This window comes from Rutidosis leptorrhynchoides, chromosome 7 (genome assembly GCF_046630445.1).
Source record: "Rutidosis leptorrhynchoides isolate AG116_Rl617_1_P2 chromosome 7, CSIRO_AGI_Rlap_v1, whole genome shotgun sequence".
In the NCBI taxonomy this organism is placed as follows: Eukaryota; Viridiplantae; Streptophyta; class Magnoliopsida; order Asterales; family Asteraceae; genus Rutidosis; species Rutidosis leptorrhynchoides.
The window spans coordinates 246,293,862-246,311,483 of NC_092339.1; the positions used below are offsets into that span (position 1 = coordinate 246,293,862).

Genomic DNA, 17,622 nt, shown 5'->3' on the forward strand with positions numbered 1-17,622 from the left:
ATGATATTAAAATTATAATTAAAACAAACAAATTCTATAAATGAAATAGACATCCAACAACTGATTTTTATTTAATACGGAGTAGCAAACTCAGAACTCAGATATGTTTCATCTGGAAGTAAACATAGTTACAAAAAAATCAAATATAAAAATCTAGTAACATTTGGTGATAATAATAAAGAAGTAAATACATGAATAATAAGAACGAGTATATGGATCATGAAGCAATCTTCTCTTAATTAAGAGGTACTACCTACAAAAAAAAAAAATCATATGTTAGTTTTAAATCTTCGCGTTAATATAACTTATAAACCTTCTCTAGATTAGTTTTGTAATGCTAACTTTTGAGATTCCAGAGAATGTTCTTTATCTGAGATTCCAGAGAATGTTCTTTATCTTTCTTATTAGACCGGATGTAATCTCTGATGCTTTCGTAAACCCACTTAGGTCTAATTTTTTCATGTGTGGTGTCGAAACTTGAAACCACTTGTGCATTTGCCTGTTTGGTTAGCTTTTTATCTCCATTCCTGAATAAAGGTTAACCCATTAGTCCATTACATTGTGTGACTCCTATGTAAAGCAAGGATTAACAAATGTGCAATTCACCTGGACAACATCATGCTATGCTATACTATGTGCTGATCCAGAGGATGTTGTTATCCATGTAAATTAATACCACATCATGACCACCATCATCATGCTTAGTTACATTGAAAAAATTCACAACTAATGACACCAAAGTATTCAAGTCATTCATGTAATGACCTTTAATTTATATAAAGGCAACATCTTCACATACTTCAAGCAAAGTATACACTTCGAATCTATTAATCTCAGAATGTGAAAGCAGCCACTTAGAAATAATCAAAACACTAATTATCAGATTTCAAAGACTCAAGAACTGTAGCGTCGCTACTTTCACATGATCGTAATTGATGTCAATGCAGTTAAAAAGGTCATTAACAAAAAATGAAAGTCCCAACTAAATACATTTCCTAACATTGACGACCCGAAAATCAAGCTTCTCGGGTGGGACCGCCAAAAACGACAACCCAATAATAGTAATCGACAATTATGATAGCTTCACTTATAACCTCTGCCAGGTTTTTTTTATTCTTGAAAAACTAAGCCAGAATATGAAAAAGACGTTTGTCTGTTTCATATTAATTTTATATCTTTTACATTTGGTAACTATGGACAATTTGTTGATGAGCTCGTACGAAAGTGAGATAAACTGAAAATTACGCCTTTTTTTAATATCTAGTATATGAGAGAGCTGGGATGCAACTTTGAGGTTTACCGTAATGATTAGCCAACAGTGGATGAACTTAAAAAGTAGTAATTACTTTATTTTCGTAGTATAACTGGATTTTTATTACATTTGTCATGTGGATCTGTAGATGTTATGTTATTTCCTTCACAAATTTTTTATATTTCTTCTATATCTGCCCTTTTTCTTTTTATCACATACCACTAGCCATAATATGCACCCATATTGCTACAAGAAACACTATGTACCTCACATTGGTTGTAATTACCTCAAAAAAGCAAATGATACATTACCAAGTTACCAACTTCTAAAACGTGCAACTTATCATCATGTATGATCATTTTCTTAAATTGTGTAGTAGGAAAATGCTTTAAGGTACTTAATATCTAGGTTCTAGACTACCAAGTAAGCAAATAAAACATGCAACATGGTTTTCTTACTATGACATAAACATGAACAAACAATTACCTCTGCAAGCATACGATCGGCCTCATCAAACACGAGAATCTTCAAATGAGATGTACCGAGTTTCTTAGCCGCAATCCATTTATTAATTGTACCAGGTGTGCCAATAATCACTTGCGCTGTCAATGGTGCTCGCTTGGATACTGGGATATATTGGCTTTATCGGCAGGAAGAGCCAACTCAGATGTAATACCAGTGAACTTTCCCATCTTCAATAGCACTTCCATATTCTGTATCATCATTATCATATTATCAAATGACATCAGATTTATTTGTTAAGGATTGTACAATTAAAAACATTTATAATAAATTTTAGATTCAAAAGACACACATGTTGTTGAAACTAAAAATCAATGAATCAAGATGACATATAGATTAAACATAAAAATCAATGAATCAAACATTCGATCTATACATTTCCTAACATTGACGACCGAAAATCGCAGGGGAAAAAACAAACCTGATCTTTCAGCACTCAAGAAACATCGAGCCGTATACTTGCACTCCACCTGATGACCATATGCTGACATCTTGAGACACATTTATCTCTTCAAAATCTGTAACTACCACTGCTTAATCTCAAGTATCTCATGAACCAGTCTAGTGGCTTACAAAAGTTATCAACATACCTTTTTTTAACCTAACTTTAAGCATAAATAGTAGATGCACAAATCAAAGTTATGATTTTTAATCGACTTATGTACGAGCCTTGAGATTTCAAGTACCAGTCGTATATAATAATTGTCAATAATTGAAAAGGATAGAGAGACATTAAAGAAGGTTACCTGGTAGAGTGATAATGATATTGAAACTACTTGATGACCGAAATAGACAATCAATTTAGAAATCAACAATTAGAAACATATACGGAGTATTGATTTTGAATCACTCCCTGCAATCTCCAACACATAATGAATCTTTTTACTCGTATCCGAACCATCACCTTCTGTATACACTGTCTGAATATCTTTTGTTATATGTTCTAAAGCTTGAAGAGTAGCCAGAATGTCTTGTTTGCTGCTGACTGTCTCGTCACTAAGTTTCTGCATAACAGAAGAATTATATTGAGTTACTGCTAATTGAAAACAAACCCCTAAATATTCAGAATACAAAGAGATTAAATTCTAAACATAAATAACAATTCAATATTATAACAGATTCAAGCTACAAACTCCGCTCATCAATGCGTAAACCTTAAAAGACCAATTTTATATGTATTTAGGGAATACTTCAAGAACCCTAACAATTTTAGAATACAAAATTATCTAATCCAGCAACTGTAAAAATTAAATTGTAAGAAACAAATTGAAAATAAACCCCTACCTTTCAGCATGTCGGTAGCTTTAAAAGGGAAACAATTCATCGATAACGACCGAGTAAAACCATCAGTAGAAGATGCTTATGGCGTTGGCAATGGTTATCTAGGTTTTTGATGGAGAGAATGAAAATATGAAAACGAAGAGGTCTTAATCGTTTTCAAAATAGATTGATAAATTGGCGATGGCAGTGGTTATCTAGGTTTTGATTTGGCATCAACAATCGCGTCGATTAAGTAATGATGAAACGATGAAGATGGCGATGGTAGTTTAGGGTTTTTTTGGGGATAGGTTGTGGACATAGAAAAAGAACAAAAGATTAAAAATAGATAGATTACTATATATACAAAAGCCCATTTACAAATGATTGGTCCACATGTCACCTCCACAATCTTCTTCATATTTTACATTTATCCCTATACTTTTTTAACTTTTCAATATTCACCCTCTCAAATTACTGAATTAGTATATTACAAACTATCTTTTAGTATTAATATTTATATATGGAGTAATTAGTATCTTTAGTTTAATATCATATTTACAAATCACTATTAACAAATACTCCGTATAAATCAAAATATAACTAATTAATACTCATATCAAACGTACATTCATAATTTATATATATACTAAATATGGATAATCACCCACCAACCACGCCACGCCACGTCAACAAAAGTACCGTTATACTGTAGTAACATTTTTTTTTAACTTACTAATACAATCCTATCGTAATAGAAGCCTAAAAAAATATAGGTAAAAAGAGTTATATTTTTATATTTTCATCACCTTTTTCAATATACTATATATTATTTGATTTTTTATCTTTTAAAAAACCTACTAAAATTATATGGACCATAAGGTTTTGCCGAATAAGTAATTTGTTTAGAAGCCTCAAAACTTAATTTGTTTTGATTCGTTTTGTCGTTAAATTGAGCATTGCAACCCAGACTGTAACATATATCCAGTTGTTTATATATTTTTCATTTATATAGTAGAATATTACCATAACAGTTGCCGGCCGTTGCGTAAATGGTCTAGAAAGAGTGGACAACATTTTGATGACTTTCAGGCCAAAAACTGTCTAGCGATATTGTAGCGTTAAAATGACACTAATCCGCCGCGAAGCGCGGATCACAAATCTAGTTAGATAACTAAAATAGTACATACAACTGTGTTTTGGTAGGCTATTGGGATGATCAATGGAAGGAGATGTGATGAGAGGGTATTCAAAAATTTAACAAAATAAAAGGAGAGAATTCAAAAATTTGGAAAAATAAGCAGGAGGGAATTTAGAATTTAGGGATTTTGTTAAAATTCCTTATTAACACTTCTATATTTTTTTTATTGGTTTTAGTTATACTTCAATGTGATAAACGCTAAATGTTGTTAATTAGAGTTTCGAATTCGAATTTTCGAGAGTCGTGTAATCACTTTCAAATCAAAGTATTTCGATGGTACTATCGAAATCTCTAATCAGATAAAACTCAGAATTATTGAACAAAGAATATGTGTTTTTGTATATATAAAATTTATTAAACGTACTAGACTAAATAACTGATAGTGCTCCAAATGAACATATATTTAGGCACAATATCCTTCCAATATGTAAAGCTTTTAGTTGTAATTGTTCTATTTTTATGTAATATTCGTTTAAATAAATAAGTGCGAAGACAAAAGAAGAAAACGACGATTTGAAGACGCAAATGACCAAAAAGCTAAAAAATACAAAGTACAATCCAAGTGGTTCGAAATATTGATGAGAAACGTCTCAAAATTACCAAAGTACAAGTCGCAAAACACAAAGTACAAGATATTAAATAGTACGAAAGGACGTTCAAAAATCCGGAACCGGGACCAGAGTCAACTCTCAACGCTCGACGCAACGGACCTAAAAATTGCAAGTCAACTATGCACATGAATATAATATAATATATAATTAATTCTTAAAATTATATATATATTATATTATTTAATAAAACCATCGACAAATAAACAAACAAAAGATCCTGAGCTGTAAAAAGTCGCCATGCGATCGCATGGCCAGAAGGCACAAGATCCATGCGATCGCATGGATCACTGTAGCACGCCACATTCTATAAAAAGTCAGTTTTTCGGACGAATGGAGTACTCTATCATCTATCTCTCACTCCTCTCATATATATATATATATATATATTTATAATTATATTTTAATTATAATTTTAATATTAAAGTTTAATAATAAGGGTATGTTAGCGAATGTTGTAAGTGTGTAAGTCGAAATTCTGTTCGTGTAACGCTACGCTATTATTAATCATTGTAAGTTATGTTCAACCTTTTTAAATTAATGTCTCGTAGCTAAGTTATTATTATGCTTATTTAAGCCAAAATAATCATGATGTTGGGCTAAATATTAAGATTGGGTAATTGAGCTTTGTACCATAATTGGGGTTTGGACAAAAGAACGACACTTGTGGAAATTAGACTATGGGCTATTAATGGGCTTTATATTTGTTTAATTGAATGATAGTTCGTTAATTTAATATAAAGATTTACAATTGGACGTAATTATAAATAACCACATACACTCGATCGGACACGATGGGCTGGATATTTATAAGTACTAATAATCGTTCATTTAACCGGATACGGGAATGGATTAATAGTCAATGGACTTATTAAAACAGGGGTGAATTACATACAAGGAAAATTGGTGTAATTATAGTTTAAGTCCCCAATTAGTTGGAATATTTGACTTCGGATATAAGGATAATTTGACGAGGACACTCGCACTTTATATTTATGACTGATGGACTGTTATGGACAAAAACCAGATGGACATATTGAATAATCCAGGACAAATGACAGTTAACCCATGGTAATAAACTAAAATCAACACGTCAAACATCATGATTACGGAAGTTTAAATAAGCATAATTCTTTTATTTCATATTTCATCGCACTTTTATTTACTGTCATTTTATTTAATTGCACTTTTAATTATCGTATTTTTTTAATTATCGCAATTTTATTTATTGTCATTTTATTTATTGCAATTTCATTTATCGTTATTTACTTTACGCTTTAAATTAAGTTATATTTATTTTTAATATTTTACATTAGGTTTTAACTGCGACTAAAGTTTTAAAATCGACAAACCGGTCATTAAACGGTAAAAACCCCTTTTATAATAATAATACTACTTATATTTATATATATATTTATACAAATATAGTTTTAAAAATATAGCGTTAAACTTAGCTAGATCCCTGTGGAACGAACCGGACTTACTAAAAACTACACTACTGTACGATTAGGTACACTACCTATAAGTGTTGTAGCAAGGTTTAGGTATTTCCACTCTATAAATAAATAAATAACTTGTGTAAAATTGTATCGTATTTAATAGTATTTCGTAGTAAAAATATAGCTATTTCGTATACACCTCTACGCACAAAACGGGAGTTCCATAACTGCCGAATGGTAGTTCTATCTATAACTGTCGAACGGCAGTTTCATAACTGCTAAAAAGGCTCAAATCCGGGCTTTTTTATTTTGGGTCAAACCGGGTCAAAATCGAATTTTAACACATTTTTAATAAAGCGATGTTAACCCAAATAAAAAATTTCCAGGGGCTCTGCCCCTTGGACCCCGCCAGGGGTTACCACCCCTTGGACCCCGCTATCGGGGGCGCTGCCCCCGAACCCCCGTCATAATCAAGATAAGTTCAAACAAGTGTGCACTCCACACTTTCCCAAACTTGTTCGATATTTATCAAGATTATTTTGGTTAACAAAATAATCCCATTACACTTAAATCATATTGGTGACACAAATCACCAACAATAAAATAATTTATCTTAAATATATCTTTAATGGTTTAAGTGAAATTTTTGATAAATATAATTTTTAATTTTTCATTCGGTATCAAAAGAGACCGGTTACTTCACAAAGAGTGATTTTAATCTTGTAAAAATGCTTATAGTATAGCAAAAACCATCTATTATTGCAAATTAATGTATAGAGAAATCATCTATTGCTGCAAACAAATTTATGATGTAACTGACATACTATCAATCCCCCGGCCCTTTTTAAGTTTAATTGATGCACCCACTATTGTCGGCCCCGTTATAAGTTAAATTAATGATAATAAATCCCCGTATTCATTATATACATTACATAGTTTCTTAGAAAATAGTATTGGGAGAAAATCAAGTTAAACTCTAATCCTTAAACCATAAACCCTAAACCATAAATCCTAAATCATAAACCCTAAACCATATTTCAAGTCTGTTCTTTGTACCTCTGTGGATGTTCAACCTATATCTTCTCCTGAAACTCTGTTTACTAGGAAGAATATCATACGAGAATGCTTTATTCATGGTTAGATACATTCATGATGATGAATATAAGGCTACCATTTTTGATATTGATGATGAGAAGGCTCCTAGTCCTGATGGTTAGACGAGTAAAGTGACCATTAGACGATAAAAGAATATTATCGATCTTCAATCTACCGTCTTTAACTTGATATATACCATTTTTTAATAGCTGTGAACTCGGGTGATCATTCAGAAGTAACGAGTCTAAAACAACTTTAAATCTTCCAAAATTATCAAGGTGACGACAAGATGTTTAATGATTACTATAGTGTTTTAACCCTAGACCCTAGACCATAGACCCTAGACCTTAAACCCTAATCCTTAAACCCTAGACTCTAATCCCTAAACCCTAGTCTTTTAAATTTATTACACAATTTTAATAGCATTATTAAAAAAAAATTGAAATAGATTAATGGTGAATGATAATGACTAACAGCAAAGATATTCGATACCCGTGAGAAAATAAGGTAACCCGAGAATTAGTAAGTAAATGGGTATCCCCGTTTACCCGTCACTACCTGCAAACGACCTGACTTTAGCTAACTCTTGCCACCACTAGGGTTGTTAAAGAACCGAGCTTTTAACGAGTTACTCAAGTTCGAGCTTGTTTATTTCGAGTTTGAGCTTTAACGAGTTCGAACTCTAGTCGAATTCGAAATCGAGTCGAATTCAAACTAAAAATAGTGTTCGATTAGTTTCACGAGTCGAGTATAAAAATGTTAGTATTCGAGCCGACTAGCTCAAAAACTCGTTTAATAATCAAACGAACTAATCGAGCACATATGGCTCGAATAGTTCGAAGGCTCGTCTATGTCAAACTGTAATATATATGAAAAGGGCTCAAATGTAATGATCTTAAGAATTGTAAATAATGTTTTGAAACATTCACAAATTTTTTAGTTAAATGAGTTAAAATGTCATAATTTCTTAATAAATGTTATTAGTATCTATTCTGATTAGTGTAATCTTTCCTCAAGCCCATTGACTCTTATGGGCGGTGCATTACTAAGACCATTTGTATCGGAAGTAAGAAACACTAGTGGTGACAGGTGTTAGCAATCCAACGTGCCTAGGTGGCGTATTGAGGCGTCGATGGGCCGCGTTTCGGTGGCGTTGGCTGCAATCCAATGGGGTAGGCAACGGATGTTTAGACCACGTAGACTGATTTGATTGGTGTGCATTTTTGACCGTTTGAACTTATTGTATTTTGCCCTTTGCGATTTTATTAAATAAAGATAAACTCAATATTATTTATTCTATTTATATACTCTATTTAATCTTCCATGTCCCTCACTAAAAAACACACATTCTTTACATATGTCTTATATATATTTTTTTAAAAATGTCTAACACTCCAAACACCCCATACAATCAAGATGAAGATCCCGAAATACCACTCAATAATACCGATCCGATATCAAATCTATTGGTGTTCGAGAGTGCTAATACTCCTAGATTATCAACTCAACATATTCAAACACCTTGGTTTTAGTCTTGTTTGATTTGGTTTGTTAATCGGATGTGTCGGCTTGGTAGTTGTAATTTGTTTCTAGTTATTGTGTTAACGTACGATTTCATTATGTTTGTCGTTGTTTTGTTGGTTGTAGTTGCAGACACCCCGATTACTCGCCGATTAATCTTCGATTAATCTTTTCTGATAGTAATCCGTTTCGATTTTCCAAAATTTGTTTAATTAATCGGTTAACATGAATTGAAGGGCAAAATCGAATTTGGTAATCAAAGTCGGTCAAGGTTAAAATTTGTTAACATTCTAACATGAATTTAAACTTAAACTTTATAGTTTTTGAATAAAATGAACAATTTTTAAGAATTATGTTAAATTTTTGTTTATATTTATGGTTTTCTTCTATATTCACACATATAATTTTTAAAATTTAATATTTAAATGTATAAAGTACAATTCGATTAATCCCCGAATTACCGATTACTCCTTTCAAAGTTACAACTGATTAACCCCGAATAGTGAATTTTGCAACCTTAGTTGTAGAATTTCAAACTAATAATTTGTCACTTAGAACATATATTTCTTTTAAAACACTGAGATCCACTATATAATTTGATTTTAATTATCAATTATAATTATATGTCCTTCAAAAGAATAATACTTAATATAATTATAGTTAAATATGTAAATAAATTATTATTATAAATAATTGTTCATAAATCAAAAATTACAACTCGTTGTCATTGTACATGTATAATATATCCCTTCTATACATTATAATAAAGTCATAATAGAGATATGTTTAAAATTTTCCACTAATCTCAACCATTAGATCAAGAAATTTACAATCACCTACCATTCTCTGATCCATTGATTTAATTATAACTCAATAACTACACTCTCTAAAATTTTCTTCCCATATTATCCCTAGATTAACAAATACACGCGGGCTTATCTAAAGTAAATACAATACAGACCTGTTTTCTCAACCTTCAATCGACACCTACATTGCTCCTGTAATCGACACCTACAATCACTCGCAACAAATCACGATCATAAATCAGAAATCACGAGCACAAATCACGATCATAAATCTGGAATGATTTATCAGAAATTGAATCTGATTAGGTTTGCCAAGAAATTAGGGTTCATAAGAAATGTTCACATATGGAGATAAAGGAAGAGTCATTCAACTGTTCGATTAAATCCTTCAAACAAAAATGTGTGTTATAAACCATTATTATTCATACTTTATAGATAGATGTATATAGTTGGATTCCCAATGGTAATTAGAAAGTAACATGGATCAAGTGATATGAATGAATTTCAACAAGTGTTATTTGAAACCCTATCAAAATGTTTGTTTACCTGCAGCGTGAGACATTCCATCAGATTGCCTCTCCGATTTGGTAATTCATGCTTTATTTGTGTTTTGTTCTTAATATTTTTTCGCTTTGTTGTTCTTTGCATAAAAACATTCTTGATTGTGGGTTTTACCATCAACTATACATTCGTGTATTTCGTATTTGATAATTTGAAACATAGAATCATGGATTTCAATCTTATTTCAGAGTAAAATTGAATTTACAAGTGCTAATAGTTACTGTTACATAATATTTATCCAATCTTAAGTCATAATATTTACGTGTAGTTTGAAGGTTATTATATGATGATTATAGTGTTTTATGATATAATTGCTTTATGTCCATAATATTTATCAAACTTTATTTCGCTGATAAAGTGATTTAGATTTAATATGTTCAATTGGGCTTTATTTCACTGATCGGTTGTTGAAAGAACCATGAAAGAATTAGATCATTTTTTAAACTCCATTGAACAATTACGATGTTGTTATTCTTCGTTAGAGGTACTACTGAGTATTCGAATCTCGTGAAATATGCAATGCAACTTCTTATTATACATATATATTGTGCAGGCAAGCTTGTGGCACGACGCAATCCGAGCAAAACTTTTCAGCCTTTTTTGTTCCCTAAATGTGTTAATCGTTGCTCAAAGGATCTTCAAGATCACTTTTATATAAACTTTGATCCGTTGATGTACCATGTCAAAGATTTAGAGGCAATTAAATAGATTTCACGCTTTACCTTTATCATAGAACATCGCTGCTAATTCATTGTTTGAAGTGCTAGGGATGGTAAAATGGACATATTTGGGCAAAACCGGTCAAAATGGGTAACCCTTTTGATATGGGTCAGGCTGTGATCTAATTCTTTGTTTGAATCATCTTTAACATTTTCTAAAAGTTTGATACATAAATGATCTGATTCTTTAGAATAGTGAATTTAGAGAATTTGATTTAATTCGTTAATAACTGATGTGAGCATGCTCTTCTTTATGCATTTGCTGCTACTACCTTCCAATAAGCTACTAACGATATATATATATATATATATATATATATATATATATATATATATATATATATATATGAAGCGCCCCGTCCTAATCCATCCGGACGAAGTCTATATCGATTATAAACGATTCATAACAGTTGATTACATCCCGAGGTACTTGACCTCTATATGATACATTTTACAAACAATGCATTCGTTTTTAAAAGACAAACTTTCATTTCAGTGAAAGTTTACGGCATGCATACCATTACAAAACACATTTGACTTAATAATGGTCTTGATGAACTCAATGACTCGAATGCCACGTCTTTTGAAATATGTCATGAATGACTCCAAGTAATATCTCTAATATGAGCAAATGCACAGCGGAAGATTTCTTTCGTACCTGAGAATAAACATGCTTTAAAGTGTCAACCAAAAGGTTGGTGAGTTCATTAGTTTAACATAAATAATCATTTCATAATATTAATAGACCACAAGATTTCATACTTCCATTTCTCATAATCATACGTCCCATGCATAGAGACAAAAATATCATTCATATGGATTGAACACCTGGTAACCGACTTTCACAATATGCATATAAGAATATCCCCATCATTCCGGGATCCTCCTTCGGACATGATATAAATTTCGAAGCACTAAAGCATTCGGTACTTTGGATGGGGCTTGTTGGACCCGATAGATCTATCTTTAGGATTCGCATCAATTAGGGTGTCTGTTCCCTAATTCTTAGATTACCAGACTTAATAAAAAGGGGCATATTCGATTTCGATAATTCAACCATAGAATGTAGTTTCAATTAGTTGTGTCTATTTCGTAAAACAGTTATAAAAACAGCGCATGTATTCTCAGTTCCAAAAATATATATTGCAAAAGCATTTAAAAAGGGATTAATGAAACTCACGCATATAATTATTGTAAAACAGTTAATAAAACATTTGCATGTATTCTCAGCCCCAAAAATGTAAAGAGTAAAAGGGGAGCAAATGAAACTCACCTAATGTATTTTGTAGTAAAAATACATATAACGACATTAAACAACTGAACAATGCAGGGTTGGCCTCGGATTCACGAACCTATATCATTTGTATATTTATTAATATTCACGATTGTAATTGAACACATATAAATGTATTAGTTATATCATTTTTATATTAATAATATATATAGATTTCATATATTCATTTTTGTATACAAAAATATTAATTTTGTTATGTTATGTATTAAATATATCATTTTTATCTTAATAATTATAGTTAATACTAAAATGATATTAATAGTGGTAAAAGAGATTATAATACTTATTATTTGTTAATAATATAATAATGTTAGTAATTCTGTTAATGATGATAATAATATTTATAGTCACGTTAATAATACTCATTTAATGATACTAATATGTAATTGCCTTATTATGGTATTACTAATAATTAACCTAGCCATAATAATAATAAATATACTAATAATTATAAAATGCTACAATTTCTAATATTAATGATAATAATAATAATAATGATAATAATAATAATAATAACAAATAAGGAGATACAACCTTTGAAGAAAAGCTCAACAAAAAAAGAATGCCACCGCCGAAACTCGAACCCTCGACCTCTTGCTTAAGCACCCACACCCTTAATCGTCTGCTCCATTTACTATTTTCTAAAAGAACTTATATCTTAAATTTATTAAACCTTATATCCATTTTAAGTCCGCAAAAGTTTGGCCTATTTCTAATTCGGCCCAACCGAGATCACTTAACCCAATAGAAGGGAAATCGGCCCAACAAATACATAATCAAGTCCAATGGGCTTGACCTGAGTCTGTTTAGATAAACAGGAAAAAATGCAGCAGACCAGGATTGAACACAAGACCTCTCGTTCACACTAACAACACCTTAACCATTCTGCCATTTCAATTAATCTGTTTTTATTCCCTACTTATAATATATAAACCGTATGATTCTGTTTTCCCTTTCTTCTCTAAAACAATACCCATAATTATTCTACATTAACTATATCTTCTTCCATGATCATCCTATCATCATTATCTTTTTCATTCTTATGTTCATCATAATCACAATCCTAATAATCATCATCCTCTTTTAACTCCTTCGTCTACGACCTCGTTCATCATCATTCTTCGTTTTTGTGATCAATCTTGACTACACCGTTTCATATACCCATTTATTCAGCCCAAAATAAAAATGAAATGAGACTAGTGTCTCAGCCCAGCATTTACAAACCAACACGGCCCAATACAATTTAAGCTCACGACCCTACAAAACTTTATATTCATGGTCTATGTTTGTGTTTGGGTTTCGTAATAGAAAGGGGGAGCTCAACATATAAACTTTTTAATGAGTTCATGACATGTGAAGATTTAAAACAATAATATAGATTATCATTCCAATTTGTGGTGGGTTCCGGAAAATGGGACACAGCAACAACCATGAATCGTTATCTTTAATAATTACAAATCAATAAGTGGGTTATTTGCTTTATCATGTGTTTACCAACAAATCAAAAAAAAAAAATATATATATATGCAACACGATGGAAAGAAAAAAATAATAACTGAAGTAGCAGCAAGTTGGGTGGTGATTTGTGCGTATGAAACAGGAGCAAAAGCAACAACAATGTTGAACAAAAGAAATGGGTTTCATAATGGTGATTGATGATGATTTCATGGTGGTAGTGATAGTTCGAAATAACAAAAAAACAGTAACGATTACAGCAGCAAAACCTGGGATTGCAGGTGATCGTTGAGTGATGATTAATGGTGTTCGAACTGCAAATAGTAGAATCTCGAATCAGAAATAGAATATAACAATTGTAGGTTAGTTTGGTGAGCCTTGTTCAATCCATAATAACGATTTGAGGCTGCAGCAACTGTTGCAGTCCCAGCTGAATGATGGAACTGTAGCATTAACGAAGGCATGTAGTTCGATGATGGTTGTGATCTTGTTTCGAGCTGGACTAGAACAGCAATCAGGCAGATATATTTGTTCGAGCAACTCAAGGGTGTTTTGCTGATGGGTTTGAGGAGTGGTGGTGATTATGGTTGATGGACTTCCATGGTTTATATGTAAAAATGTATGTATGTGTCAATAAAGAGAAAAGATGGTGACTAGTGGCGTTTTAGTTTAGTAACCGAATAAAAACATTAACTTTTAAGTAGTAGTAGCATGGATTATGAATTGGGTTTTTGTGTGTATTTACAATCGAATGAGATCATGAACAAGTGGTGATAGTAAAGATGTGGGTTTTATCTCTGCTACTCCCATCTATCTGTATACATAAGCCTTATGTTTATTTATGTATATTGTGACATATAAGTCAAATAAATAATAGAATAATAAAAATATCTCATGATTGATTCAATCAAACGAAAATCAGATACAGTAAGTTAATAGAAAAACAACCTATCTTTTGCTTTATCCTACCGACACATTTTCCATCGACTATTATTTCGTACACCGTTGATAATTAGTGGTGGATAAATGCTCACAGAAAAAACCCAAATTTTAGAGTAAATATATTTAATTAATTTAGTCATTATGGTATACAATTCGATCATTAATTATTAGATAAAAATTACATTAGTTATTCACTCCCAACCCCAAGTAAAATATAAAAAGTTTTAAAATTCAACAAATAACTTCTAAATATATTATTAATAAGTCTAAAATTTATATAACTCATTTTCGGGTCACCGTTTATTTTAAAATCATGTCAGTTTGAATTTAACTTGCTTAATATCAATCGGAACATTAAACGAGTATTACAATCATTAAATATCTATTTTTACTATACTTTATTTATATATAGTTATGTGGTAAATAATAATTTTTATAATATTCTATTTTTATTTTATTTTACATAATTTGTTTTAGTAACATATAATGTTTCGAATTATATTTCCAATTATTATATATATATATATATATATATATATATATATATATATATATATATATATATATATATATATATATATATATATTCACACATAACTATTTACAAATAGTGGTTCGTGAATCGTCGGGAATAGTCAAGGGTTAAATGTATACTTGAACACAGTTCAAAGTTTTATATTTCAATATCACAGACTTTGCTTAACGTGTCGGAAACACATAAAGATTAAATTTAAATTTGGTCAGAAATTTCCGGGTCATCACAGTACCTACCCGTTAAAGAAATTTCGTCCCGAAATTTGAGTGAGTTGGTCATGGTTAACAATAAAAATATTTTCATGACGGTTATTAGTTGAGAAATAGAGTTTTATCATTATTAAGTAATACAGATAAAACAATTCGATTATTCGAAGAGTACGAATGTAGCTATCACAAAAGAGTGAAATGAGAAAGACAAGCTTCATCATAACTTTGACTAGTCATGGTTGAATTCAGAGAATAAGGTTCGTCTTAACTTTTGAAAAAGTCAAGGTTGAATCTAGATAATGAAGTGCGTCATAACTTTTGACGTTGTCTTGGTTGAATTCCGGAATTCAAGGAATTTGAAGAAAATCTTAGAAATCTAAAAGATTTGATTCTTCGGTGAATAAGAAAATTTAGGATCTCTAAAATTAAATACGGTGATCCGCCTCGATTACTCTGTCTGATACTTCCATTATTATTTAACCTCTTCCGTCCCCCTTATTTTCACCATTCCTATACTCAATTCCCATAATCAAAAGATTATGAAAATGCTTAATCCAATTCTAAACCCTAATATTTTCCTAATTATCATTTCTGTCATCCTTCTTTTTAATCTTCCACCAGAAAATCTGTTTAATATAACCTTGGGGTGATACTATTCTTAATTATACCGTGTCTTTATATTATTATTCGTATTAATATCCACGGTTTGTAATTTCTGGGTTGTTGTTGAGTTTTATGTCTTCCCTTTTATTTCAATGTCCCTGCTCCTGTCTCCTATAATCATTTTCATCCACAGTTAATGCACTCTCTTATTTGCTGCTATTTATACCCCTTTTCTATTTCGGAGCTTCATGCTTTTGTTTACTTTTCGCAAGTAGCGGTCCAGAATTCATAGGTATGGAGTTTCGAATTATCATAATATACAAGGTAGAAAGGAAAGGTAGTAGGACGATTTGTTTTGTCAAATTACCTGAATCACTGAGAATAGAACTACCAAGAATATATTTTCTTGATATGTTCAGAAGTTAAGCATAATGAAAGAGTTATGTAACATGGCACATGATGACGTTATAATCTGTGAATCATCGCGTCCCATTAGAAACTCAGCATGACTTAATGTAATATAATCACGTTGATCAAGTGTCATTATATTATACTAACTCATGCATCAGTTCCCAACATTACTTCAATAACATTCATATTTTAAGCTCTAAAGTTTACAAAATATAGAAACTAACAGTTTCTATATGATGCAACACTGATAGCACAAAGAGATTAATGATTTCAGATAAGAATAGTTATGAAAATATCTTCAAAAATATGGAGGATATTTATAATGAAAGATACGCTGATATCTTGGAATTTCTAATATCGAAGGATGATGAAGAAAAATTTTATCCGCAAGAGTTTGGAGTCAAAAGCAAGGTATTCGTTAATGACTTCAGCAGATACTGAATCATTTAGATTCTTTGAAGTCAAACTTATTCTTTGTGATTTGTCCAAGGCTTCCTTCATAGTTTGCTCAATCAGTTTTTCAGTTTCAAACTTTTTCTGAGCTTTGCCAACCTACAATTCTTTATTATCAACTTTTGACGATTAAGGTTGTTTACGGTTGTCTATGGTTTCTGCTGCTTCATTCAGCTTTTTCAATATTCAGAGTATTTGATTTGTAGACTGAGTGCTTTTCAGGATTTCAGATGAAAGATCATAATTCTAAGAGATAAATGTTATATATTTACATATAACTATTGATGTGGAAACGTTGCGAGGCTCACAATACAGATTTTTTGATTCCAGGTAATTGGTATGGCAATTCTCGTTACCAGATGCAGATGAGAATATGATGAGACTTCAATAGATAAAAGTAGTGATTTGTCGGAGGGATTTAAACCAAAGAGCAACGAGATTACTGGTATGTCTGTTGGTAATATGGTAGAATATAAAAGGTTCCCTGGTAACAATAAAAGAGCACGCATATATATCAAGGTTATAATAAGGTTGTTTCGAACGAAAAGTCGATGTTGACTTGATGGAGCTGTGATAAAATTTGCTACTTTGAAAAGGGATTATCAAGTTATTTTGGGTAATAATAACACTAAAGGAGCTAGCACAGATACGTGGTAAACGTTTACTCAGGTTCCGAATGTTTTCAGGTGCATAACTATATGCATCAATCTTTTCTTCTATAGATGAAGTGCGGTTAGTT

The 17,622-nt window shown here is 31.1% G+C and overlaps 1 long non-coding RNA gene across 2 annotated transcripts; it reads right to left on the reverse strand.

Moving 5' to 3' along the window:
• Positions 1 to 367: 367 nt before the first annotated feature.
• On the reverse strand, positions 368 to 3,348 carry LOC139857414 (uncharacterized). Of its 2 annotated transcripts, XR_011762521.1 has the most exons (5): positions 3,059 to 3,348; positions 2,521 to 2,778; positions 2,196 to 2,379; positions 1,739 to 1,965; positions 368 to 527 (listed from the first exon to the last, which is right to left on the reverse strand). It is a non-coding gene; the product is annotated as an uncharacterized lncRNA (long non-coding RNA). The 2 variants fall into 2 exon arrangements; XR_011762520.1 differs by having other exon boundaries at positions 2,196 to 2,778.
• Between the last annotated feature and the right edge of the window lie 14,274 nt (positions 3,349 to 17,622).